The sequence below is a fragment of the Thunnus thynnus genome, chromosome 1 (genome assembly GCF_963924715.1).
Source record: "Thunnus thynnus chromosome 1, fThuThy2.1, whole genome shotgun sequence".
Lineage (NCBI taxonomy): Eukaryota > Metazoa > Chordata > Actinopteri > Scombriformes > Scombridae > Thunnus > Thunnus thynnus.
Window position 1 is genome coordinate 14,126,417 of NC_089517.1, and position 12,805 is coordinate 14,139,221.

Genomic DNA, 12,805 nt, shown 5'->3' on the forward strand with positions numbered 1-12,805 from the left:
ATCCAAAACCTATCCTTTATCAGGAGTACAAATTCAATCCACTGCCTTGAAAGATTTATAGATTCATGCAAGTTTTACGCCACTGGGAGCGCTAATGGCTTTTAGTGCTGGGGCCCTAAGGAGTCATTGTGCATGAAAACCAGAAAACGCAGAGCAGCACTTAAGCGTACCGCAATGTCAGGTTTCTGTCGAAAAAGATGCCGTTGACTGCTGGTTCCAACCAGTTGGTTTTTGAATGAGAAAAGACAGGGTCTTCAGCAGTCAGCACATACTTAGGCTTGAGTTGCTTGCTATCTTTCCCTTAGTACAGGGTTTGATAACTATATATATTACTATAAATATTTTATTAATATTTATTAATATAAAATAAATAATATTTAGATTTAATAAAAAGTTTCTAACACGTATGATTTTAAGGCATTTAAGATTGCATTCCCTGACTTTCATGGTATTTTAGGTAGTGCAGTGTGTCATATTCTGAGCTGCTGATACACATATGCATGACATTTTACAATACAAATATATTAAATGCCATTGATTACTAACTTGGCACATGTTACTTGAAATGAGAAAGGAGCTAAATGTCTTTCTAAAAAGATGCAAGTCAGACATGCACCACTAGAACCTGGAGCACCCAATAAATCAAGCAGCATCTTCTGCCACAAACCTGTCAACCTATTAGGGATAGACAACTGTGAAGACAGAAGGTGTGTATGGTTGAGATGTGGCTGGGAATTTTCAGAGAAAATATCACATAGCAAGAGGATGCTGAAAGGATTGGACACACATGACAAGAAAATGAAAAAACACAAAACAGCCAAGATTCTCTTTTAGTCTGTTACTACCTGAGTGCTGAGTGAAGTAGTATACAAGTTGAGAGGAAGTATGGACACGGAATAAAAAATGCCACTGCTTCCTGTTAATAATTTAATAGATTGCAATGGCACAAAAATAACAGTCGGAAAAAGCACTGGCGTTAGACTTGACATCACAGAGTACTTGTGTTTTACCACGTTTGAATTATGCTGGCTTAGATGGTATGATGCTCAGAGAGGCGCTAGCAACACATGTTTTACAGAGCCATGTTTCTTGTACCTTTTTTCAAAGTGTGTTTACACCCTTACTGTTATTTCATGACAGTTGTAATACATCTCTGTCCTGGGATTCTTAATTTCTCTGAATAATCTTTGCAATTAAACAATAGATTTAATACATTTTAAAAAAAAGCCAAAAACGTTGTTGCCCATGATTTGCCAAGATTATACCAAGATTTGCCTACAAAGATAAACATACCTCATGAATGAATAAAATAAGATATGACCTTGTCCTTCTTAAACAAAATCCTGCATTTTTAAAATATTTCTCAGAGAGGTTGTATATGGTCATAAAAAGCTTATAAAAATCTTTTGATTAAACTTGAATCAAATCTCTGTTTTGACTCTTCTGTAGGCTGTCAATCAATTGGTATTTGCACCCTTGTAACCTGAAGCACCATGTCTCTTGGAAAGGCTTTGTTTGTGTTCACAATTTTTTTTCCATTCCTCCAGATGTATGTCAGCGCAATTAAAACTGTAATAGGAGGGACCCCACATAAAGTTGCTTGATCCAAACAAAGACCAACTACTTTCAACAGTTCCTCGTTCATCCTTGAACAGTAGTTCCAGTTTGCCACATCCTGCTGTTGACTCTTTCTGCTGTTACTCCCTCCAGCACCACAGTCTTCCCCTGCTCTTTACAACTTTGATGGAATAGCAGTCACACAGCACATCAACTTGATAGATGAGAAAATTACCTACATGATCTGGAGGATCAAACAGCATGGATTAATTGGGCAATTAAATTCGATTTTACCGATGACAAAAAATCACTACACTATTTTGAGCCAACAGTGTCTTAACATGAGGCTTGTAGGCTGAAATGAACTTGTATTTGTGCTTCTGGAGTTAATTGGTTTGAGTGTCTCCACTGGCCCTGTGAAACAGTATTGGGAGTCATGCATAAAGGCGAATAAGATGTACAGTCAGTAGCTTTAGTAGAGCAATTAATGAAGCAATTTATAAGAATTAGGTTAGAATCAATCAGTCTGATGGGAAAGTATTGAGAGATGAAATCCAGGTTGGAAGTGGATGGTGTTGTGCTTTTACTGCTGGCTTCACATCTTACCATACAGAATGGTCAAAGGCGCAACAGGCTTCTCCAGTATTTTGAAAATGCAGTAAAACAGTTACAATGGAAAACCTTTGCTAAGTAGTTAATTGGTAACACAATTAAATTTGCTTTATTTTGTACATCTGAAACAGAATTAAAATATAAGTGCTTATAATTAAGCATCTTATTGCAACTGTCTGAATGTTTCAGTGACAGATTTTCTTACTAATATTTTCCTATTTTTTCCACATAATGGTGCCTCCATATTTAAATAGGCTTTAGTTTGTAAAATTCTTAAACTTGCGGTAGAAAATAAAGTTAGAGCCCCATGGTCTGATTATAAGAAATTCTTGTTTCCTAAGAAGTGAATACAAGAGTCCTACATATATAGTGCAAGAAGTACTTTTTTGTTGTTTTTCTTACTTTTATGCTTTTTATGCAAGTGAAATGATTTCTCTTCATTTCAGTGTGCTATTATAATCAACTTGGAGAGACTTGAAACTTGCCTGCAATGGGCTATCCATCACACTGGATGACATGCTGCCTTCGTTTGCGGTCACATAAGGTTATGGAGTCTCAAGAAGTCTCAAGAATAAAATGGCATCAATAATAAAATCAATGCCAACAATATGTCAGAAATGAACTGTCAGTTGTTTTTTTTCTCATTTTGCAATACTAGTTCTATTGTTGGTAATCAATAGTTTATCTTTATATTAGTTACACTGATCTTGAAGTGCATTTGATTACTTGTCACAAACTGTACCTCTATTGTGTGGAGGCACTTACAGCTGGATCAGTGATCTCCAGTGCAATTGCTGATGACAGAAAACTTGCCAGGCTTAATATGTCAAACTTGCTTCATGAGATAGTCCAGAGATACAACGCAAGATTTGTAAATTGTAATTGGTGTCTCTAATTGCCACACAAGCCTGCATTTTTAGCTAGACTGTTGGTTCATACTGAAACTGACACTGGTCATATGGACATGGGAGTGCAATGTTCTTTGTCATATCCACTTATTCTCTCAGACCCAAGTACATATGAATTCAGATGATATGGTCATATCTGGCATATATTTTCTTTCCTAATTAAGTCTTTCGGCCAAAGTGAGAGCTAGAGTGAATATTCCACAGTCTAGGTCATGCCTTAGCAACATTAGAGGGATGTAGTTACAAAGCCCAACAACGACACAAGGTGTTGTGTGTTCTGAGTAGCTTTGGTGTTGATTTTATTTTGGTCTCAATTGATATTCTAGTATTGATTTATGGTAACAAAAATACACAGTTTGTCACTGAGCTGTTTAAAAATGTTCTACAATCCCCTAGCTAGAGTGAGTAGATAAATCATTGCCTGCTCATGCTATGTGATGACTATTTGACTTGATTCCAAAACGGCATACATCACATGACTGTGTGTTGTGCTCCTCAACTACACTAACATCACTAACTGTAGACTTTGTGAATAACTGTGAGGTCCCATGTGACGCACAAGGCCTTGGGAAAGCAGATGGTGTTCAGTTAAGTTTTACTCAAAACAGGAGCAGCTTCATTATAAGTAACACTTACAGCAGTATCATTATAACTGGTACAGCAACAACCAAGAAAGATTTTTTGGGGAAAAAACTTAACTTTTGAAAGTTTTTCTTTTTTCCCCCCATAATTGTTGCAACACTCACAATGTTACATCAGCCACAAATAAACTGCTGCCAAATCATGGAAAAACTGAGCTGAACACACTGCTGTCAGAGCTTAACCTCTCCGTCACTCTCGCAGCAGGCTGGGAAGGAAGCAAAAACAAGACAAACCCACAGTAAATTAAAACTTGTGTGTTTTGTTCAATTGACAGGTATGACTCACCTACAGTATCAAAGCCCACATGTTTGAAAAGCTTTATGTTCATATATAAACTACATTTTACAGACACTAGTGGTATAAGAGTCATTATGACAGCTCATTAAAGCATTCACTGTTTAAATAATAAGACAGAGCAAATAGATTTTCAAAAAATAGCATTCCAGCTGATTATGAAAAATCATCATAAAACCTCAAGGTAAAAGTATGAAACATTTTTATATATATACAATTAAATTTCTGATCTACCAAACAAGGTTGTTTTTTTTGTGAAGCCTTTGGCTTGCAGCTGTTGATGTAGTTTGGTTTCAGCTGGGATCTCAATGTGTTATTATTGTGAAGCGATATTTGAACAAATAAGCAGTATATTGTTGTTAGTGTGCTGTGATTGTAAATAAATCGCTATTGGCTGTGGACCTAATTCGGTGAAATTTTGAGACACGATGTAGTGCTTGAGCAGTGGACCTAATATACAAGCAATTCTGTAACATCTGAGCTTTGAATTCTCTTGAAATGTTAGTACATGGTTTACTAGAAGTGAGTGCACATATTCCAGCTCTTAAAAAGCTGATAAGGGGAAGGAGACACAGCTGCAAGCAGATGTACATAGTTTGGGTAAAAATTAGAGAAAAGGAGTGATGGTGGATGAGCATCACAGACAGTGATAGGGTGAGGCTAGATGGAGCTATAGCCCCACCAAGGAAATTATTAGATGTTTGACATATGAAATCATGTCTGATTTGCTTTATTCAGCTGCTTTTTCTTCCATTATCCAGTTGAAAAGTCCTAAACAAGTCCTCCAAACAAAATGACCAAATAAGTTGTTGTACCATGCACTCCAGAATGACACATGGGAGCATTTTCTAATCTGGCACACCTATTGGCAGTAATCGGCAGGATGGCATCTTGTTTGTGCTTTACAAAACCATTACAAATCACTGTTAAAAAAAATATGTTTTATGCAATCTAGTTAGGTTTAAGCACAAAAAACACTTGATTAGGTTGAGGGAAAGATCATGGTTTAGTCACTTTGTTAAGTGGGTTAAAGTTACCCCTTCCTAAAAGTTAGGTGACCTTCGTCATCATGGCTACAATAATAACCGCTGGGTAACATTATGGGGACGATAGTTACGTGTTTTTTTAAAAATCGTACCTGACTCACGGTTGGAAATGTGACGCTCATAGTTGGAAACAGGAAACAAACAGTGGTCTGCTGTGGCAAACTCCACTGTGGGGTTAATATCCCAATTCACCCCTCCTCCTCTGGATAAGGAAATTTGTAGGACATTTCTCACAAATTTTCCTACAAATTTGCAGGAAATCTGCTCCAGGTCATAATTACAATGGCTGCTAGATGGCATCTGTCACTCAAACGTTACTATAAGTCTTTTTTGGATGACTGACATTACAACCTATTGTGTCTTTTTCTCAGGAGGACAGCCTCACTCCAGTCCAATAGCACCCCCAGTTGCCGTAACAACCTTGTGTGCACTGGAATCACCTGGATGAGTTTGCATTGCTCTCGTCACACAAGATGTACAGTATATACTTCAGTAAAATGTTATTTAGGAGCCTGTTTCACCAAAAACACGCAGGTTGTGACTTTCTGTTTGATCATTCATCCTCTTGCATTAATTTTGACTAATTTTAACTAATCAAAAGAAACACCATACTTGCAACCTGTATTACTAATAGCCAGCAAATTTAAACAGCTTTGGAGTTTTTGGAATTCATATTTTTTTCACTTTTTGTGTAGCAAGGCTTGCACTTTCTTCCTGCTTCCTGTTCTAATTGTGCTAATGTAGGCAAATGTCCCAGACCTAGCTCTGTACTCGACAAACAGATACTGATAATGATATTGATATTCTCATCTAAAGCCAGGCAAATCAACAAACAAGCATTTCTCAAATTGTTGGACTGTTCCCTTAAGAGATCAAATTGATTTTAAAGCAATCTACAAGGGATAGACATAGCAAACATTTGATTCGTATTTTCTATCAAGTTATTTGCAAGTTCCCACCCCTTCTGCTCAACTCCATTTTCTGCCTACCGCTTTATGTCCATCCCAGACAGATACTAACTCACCTGGGAATCTGTGAGTGAGGAACCTCTGATGTGTTCCACATTGCTGCCTCCCTGATTGCGCTGTTTGCAGCCAAAGACAACTGCAGCTCTGTGCTCGGTGAGGATAATTAGGCCTATGTTTTGCTGTGCTTGTGCTGTATGAGTAATCTGCTTGGCAGAAAAGGCAACAGGCCTACAATTATTCACCTGTGGTGAGTAAGAAGCATATGTTGACAGACAGGGATTGGATATGTGTCATACTGTGAGAGAAGTGAAAAGTCCTTGCACTTACACTTGCACCACGTTAATTCTGAGTTTATTTTTGGGCTACAGGTTGGATTAAGTTTACAAGCATTAGAATTATACTGTAGTTTATGATTTAAATTTGGATGGTCATTAAGGATTGTTTAGGGTCTGGGTTAGAACCTGCATAATACCGAAAAAATTAAAGATGCACCGATATGAAATCTTAGCCATTAACTATAACCAATAATTGTCTCTTTGTCATGCAGATTAGAATACCAACCGGAAAAAGTTTATTTTTCTTCAACTCCAATGTTTAGAGAGCCTCCACCATTCCTAGAATAAATGATACATTTATTTATTGCAAACATTTTTGTAATAACCTTTGTTATCTTTTTTACTATGTAGAGTAATTAACACCAGACCTTATCTACTTCCTGACAAGCGTGTATGGGCTACAAAAACCATTAGAATAACTTAACATATCTTTGGACTGATTATTGGTTACCTAAAGCCCTTGACTCCACTGTTTAGAAAGGGTACAGGTCTTTTATAGTGAACTGATTAACAAAGACTATCCTCCTGAGAAAGACAACAGAATCTGTTGTTTCAATGAGTGCTACAAAATGACATGTTAACATTCAAGTGGCAAAGCCTTCTAATGGCTGGAATAATTATGACAGGAGCAGAAGACTAAATGAGGTGGCATTATAGCAGCAAAGTCCGCAGAGGGAGGGGATCGGAGTGGATGGATGGACAACATCAGACTTTAACACTGGAGATTGCTGTTTGTTTTCTGTTTCCACCTGCAGGTTAGCAGTTTTTTTTTTGAACATGACCACAGTCATCCCCTAACATTCACCATGCGGTTATCATTGTAACTATAATGAAACCACAGTGTTTTCCTAAAGCCCCCCCGTAAACTTAATCAAGTCATTTTTGTGCCTACACCTAACCAAACTTTAACTATAGTGTTGTGATGTCATAAAATATACCAGCAAATGGTACCAATATTGTATTTTGTCATCTATGTTGCTGATGTGACTGCTGGCCAGGTACCACTGGTAGAGGAGGACTGGTTGGTCTTAGCCTCATAGTCTACAAGAATTCAATTAATTTAAGATACATGGCCAACTAGGCTCAAGATTTTAGTTCATTCATAACAATCTGCTATTAGCAAAACAAATTTGTAAGGCTTTTAAAAATGCCAACTATGAAGGAAAATGTGCAGTTGAAGATGTTTAAAGTTTATGTTCTGCCTGTTCTACAGTTACCAGAAGATTTTGTTGCACTAATAGCAACAAGCTTTGTCACCATCAACTTCAGTAAAATATAACCTCAAGTCTGTTTCATTCTCTCCACCATTGCCTCTGCTCTGAAGTTATAGTGCTGTCTGCTCTGTGTGTGTGTGTGTGTGTGTGTGTGTGAGAGAGAGAGAGAGAGAGTATGGTGGAGAAGCTCAGGCCCACTCTTGTGCAATCAGGCACAAACACAGAAAGCAACATATAGGCAGGTAAAACTGTATACAGGACCATAAACTTCCCAAGGCTCTGAATTATTAGAGGCACTTATCAGCAGAAATTCCATTATCAGAAAGACAACAAAAATTTAATGTTCTCATTTATCTGCCAATAACATATCAACTAATACATCTTGCATTCCTATAAAAAAATGCAGATTCCGCACATTGACTTTGGGTTATCTTTATGGAGTGCTGTGGGAAAATGCAGTATCTTCAAACAAAATGTAAACATTCTCACCCTTTAAACAGTTAGTTTAGAAAAAAAAAACTTTATTTTGATTACATACAGTCCCTTGGTGGAATTGATTGTACTGTACTCTGTTTGGCTATGTGTACTTCTACTATTAAGGTTTATTTTGAAATCAATATAATAAATCAATTTAAAAATTAATACACTTACACTATTTAAAGGTAGCTTTACCAACATGAATTCCACTAGTCTAAAACTGAGAAGGCAGTCACTGAGATCTGTTAAGTTTGTTACCCTTGGCAGGTTTAGCTGGAGTTGTGATTAATTACTGCCTTGTTTAGTTGTATGAAATAACTAACTTTTATTTACAGCTAGGGAGAAGTCAGTAAGTAAGTTTAGTTTTAACTCATCCTAAGACTGGCAGTGGCTGTCTTGACAGCCAGCTCATAATTATCTCTCTTGCTTTAGCTGTCCAGTCAGCTGAAATGCAGTTACTGTAGTCTGGGCAGAAACACAAAGCCAAAACACAGTAACTAGATGAGTGTAATTACTCTGGTTCTGCTTAGTTGTTATATCTATTTTGTAGTTACTGCAAATTTAAAAGGCTATTTTTACAGATATTATACATTTCTAATGTATATTTTTTTAAAATAAATTGTCAGATTGTCAAAGTCAGATTCAGATCCTAACTCAACTAAATTGTGTATGCTGAATTTTGCCTTTAAGGGCAGTATTAACACCTCAACAACAAGGCACTGCATACCCATGCAGAAAACTGAACAACCTGAGCTATACGGGACAGTTTCACATTTACCACTGTTTTATTGTTGTTTCTAAACAATCAAATCACAAGCCCTGCACCATTAATTCACCATTTACCATTAACATTTCCCTGTAACAGCTATGCTACCCTAATCCCTCTGTTCCAAACTAAATGGACCATCTGTGGAAACACTAATTCCCACTTAACTGCTAAAACACTGACACTCACCTGCATGGACATCAGCCACATTAGGCAATGTGTCTGTTTTTAAACAAAAGGATGTTGACATGAGAGCTTCACATCCAACTGGGTAAGTGCAGCAGTCCCCCCTAGGCATTATTTTTAAGATGTTTTCCTCTCCCATTTTTTAAATCAGTTTCACTAACTGGTGGAAGTATTGGTGTCCAATGAATGAATGACTGAATGGTTGTATAATATATGAATTTGCATTTAAGGGCTGGTGTATGCATCTCATGGGAGAGGACAACCTCACCATCCACTAGTGTATTCTCATTGTTGTTTTCTTAATTATCATTAAGTTGATATTATAATATGCATGTTAATTTATTTATGAATGATATATGAATTATATGCACAATACTTTTTTTAATAGGTTTCCTCATATGAGTCCATTTAAGTTTTTTCTGAGTTCTGAAAAAACTGAGTTCTTTGCCTACACGTTTTGACTTTTTTCTTTCTTTTTTGTCTTCTCATATCTCCCCATAAATTTCTTTATATGTCCTTGCTAGAAAAACCAGGCTATTGTCAGTGTCATGTTTTGAATACTTAAATTAAACGAATAAATGAAAAAGCTCTTTTTTTAATAATATGTAAACTGGGAAATTTTAAACTGAAATTTTGACAACATCATATCATGTACTGAGCCTATGACTTCACATTGTCTGTGATTTGTTTCATGCATTCACTTGGTATGTTATCCATGTTCTGAGGATATACTACCTTCAAAAATTAGATGAACCTTCGTGCAATAATATCAATATAATAATTTATTGACTTCCCCCTGGACAGATAGGTCAGAGCCCAAGGTCAGCTTTATAGGTAAAGCTGGTTGGGATGAAGTATCTTGTTCAAGAACACTTCAAGGGTGCAGATGCTTGCTGAAATGTTTGGCTGGAGGATGGTCTCACAGCACACTTTACAACCCTGCTTCCTGCCATCCTTTACATTGTTGAATTATACAACTGAAGCAGGACACCGCTAGGAAGTAATAGATTGGGTGTTTAATATTACAGATTATAGTTCTTTGACTCAGAAACGTAGATTATTTTAAAAACATTAAAAAAATGTCCACACCTTTTTATGAATATTATCTGATCAGGATAGAAACCTATTAAAACTTTGCAGCTCAATATTAAGTTAAAACATTGTATAAACTAGATTTCCCCCATTCTTGTGACATAGTAGTCTAACAGTGTAATTACCTTACTTTATGAATAACCAAAACATATATTAAATGCCATGCCACACTCGTTCTATATAATTTAAACAGCTGTAATGTAATCAGATGTGTCAAACAAGGTGTCAGTTGTTTTCACAGTGGAACGTGTACAATACAGAAACTCCCTCCACTAGCAGAAAGCTGCCTTAGTAGCATCTCTGACTACTGATGTAATGTATTCCACACCTTCCCCTTGAGTTCTGCCACATCAGCTGCTGAGCGCTTCTTTGATGTTTCTGTTGTAAAAGCAGTGCAGTCTCAGGACCCCTTTGATTGTGTGAAATGTGCTGTGTGTTCGCTATTAAACATCTGTTAGCAATTTTAGTCTTTTAGATGAAGGTTGGGTTACCATTGTTGACCTGCTGTCTCTCTCTTCTTTGTTGGGCTTATCTTTGAGCTCTGAAATTTCAAATGATAAGCAAAAGTCTGGCTTTTCCCTGATATATTTTAGAAAACAGAAAGTCACCGTTGCCATGAATTTGTAACCCAAGTTGGATCCTGTATCACCCTGGTTTAACAGGATGACATCCTGTGTCAATCTGATAGAACAAGTGACGCAGGTTGTCAGGACACTGTACAGTCAGCACACCTTGCTTTAAAAATAAACTATAGATGCCTCTTTGATAAACTGTACCATCTGGCATTCAGTTATATCTAAGAATATATTTATCACTATATTGTTGTCATTCATCATGTCAGATCAAGTGAAAATGTCCTCTAAATGAATAAATCTTTAAGAATGTGTGTTTTTTGAACTTCAGCTGAGTTTTAAGTATTTCAGAAATGTGCTTTTATTATCTCTCATGAAGGACATGATCCTAAACACTGTGTCAAGCTACCTAAGTAGTTGATTAGATGTTTATACAAGGCTAACTGAAATGTGTGTTTCCCCTTGCCACAGTCATAAAGATATGGTTAAGTATGGGCGAATAAAGCCATTTAATTAAAGCTGGAATTGTACATTTACCCTCTGGTGGGGCAGGTGAACTCAAAAGAAGCTGACAGAAAGGGCCCTGTCAAACTGTTGCCATATACATTTGTTGAGGCAAACACAGGCAAAATTTTGCCTATTCTACATCCAGCAGTCACTGAGCAATGTTATCATCCCACTAAAATCATGTCTCTGACCATGTGATAATCCCAATTCACTTAATTAATTGATTTTTTTTTGTTCTGTTTTGCTCTCCATCAACAAAGCAATGATCATTTGGGGTGATAGGAGACTGTCCTCCAAAGTAAAACAACACGTTCAAGTGACCAAGCCCTCTTGTGGCAGTTGTAATTAATATGAGAATAAAGGAGGAAATCAGGTAATGTTATTATAAAACAACAATTTCCACATAGGGAGGACATTGAGGTGGATGGACGGGTCAACAAAATATCAAACTGTAACATGGAGACTGCTGTTCGTTTCCTGTTTCACACCATGACCACAACCGTCCCCTAAGCTTAACCACATGGTAATTATTTTAACCATGACAACAATGGTCCCACAACTTTCACATAGTAGTAATTTTAACCCAAAGCACTATGCTTCCCTAATTCTAACCATGTCATTTTTGTGCCTAAGCCTAATCAAACCTTGTTGGGCAATGGAACATACATCACTGTCTCTGAAATGCTGATTTAGTATCTCAGTTGTCGAAAAAAAGTGATAAATATTTCCTTACTGGAAGAGGCAGATGTGACAGCATTATCTAGCTCTATGTAGATGATACTGATAGGGTCTAGGCTCTCATCACTGATACATGCCATGACATCACTAAACAAAGGCATCTTTTTCAATTTTCCAAGCCTATTTTAATCATGCTAAAAGGAGAGTAAAGGGATTCATTAAAACTCTTGTTTCCTGAATTTGTTAAAACTTGTGAAACTTGTCTTAACTGACAAAGTAACAAGTTGTTAATCTGAGACCTAATTATGTTGAATTGTTAGACTGCCATAAATGTATCACAAGGGATATAAATCTGGAAAAGACAGCAGACAAACACCCTTCTTATGAAAAACTGATGTCAACACTTGTGAGGATAGATAGATAGATATATAGATAGATAGATAGATAGATAGATAGATAGATAGATAGATAGATAGATAGATAGATAGATAGATAGATAGATAGAAAATAAAAGGTGAAGAGATGTCCAGATGCCTCAGCCTCTGTAGGAGGTAGATCCGCTGCTGGCACTTTTTGAAGATGGTTTTTGTGCTGTCGTTGAAGGTCAGTCTACTGTAGATGGTGGTCCCAAGGTACTTGTAGCCGCTAATCTCTCCACAGCCTCTCCATTGAGTGTCAGCTATGGGACAGGGTCATCCTTCCTCCAGAAGTCTATGAGGAGCTCCTATGTCTTTCTCATGTTTATTCAGAGTAAGTGCTCCTCGCACCACTGGTACAACTTCCTCACTTCCTCCTCAAAATGGGCAGGATGAGCAGGGCTATTGGAGGTGTTGACCAGTGCAGTGTCATCTGCAAACTTCATGGCCATGCTCACGTTGTCCAAGCCCCTCAGGCCACTGGTATATAGCAAAAACAGGACTGGGGATATCACTGTCCCCTAGGGGGGCACCA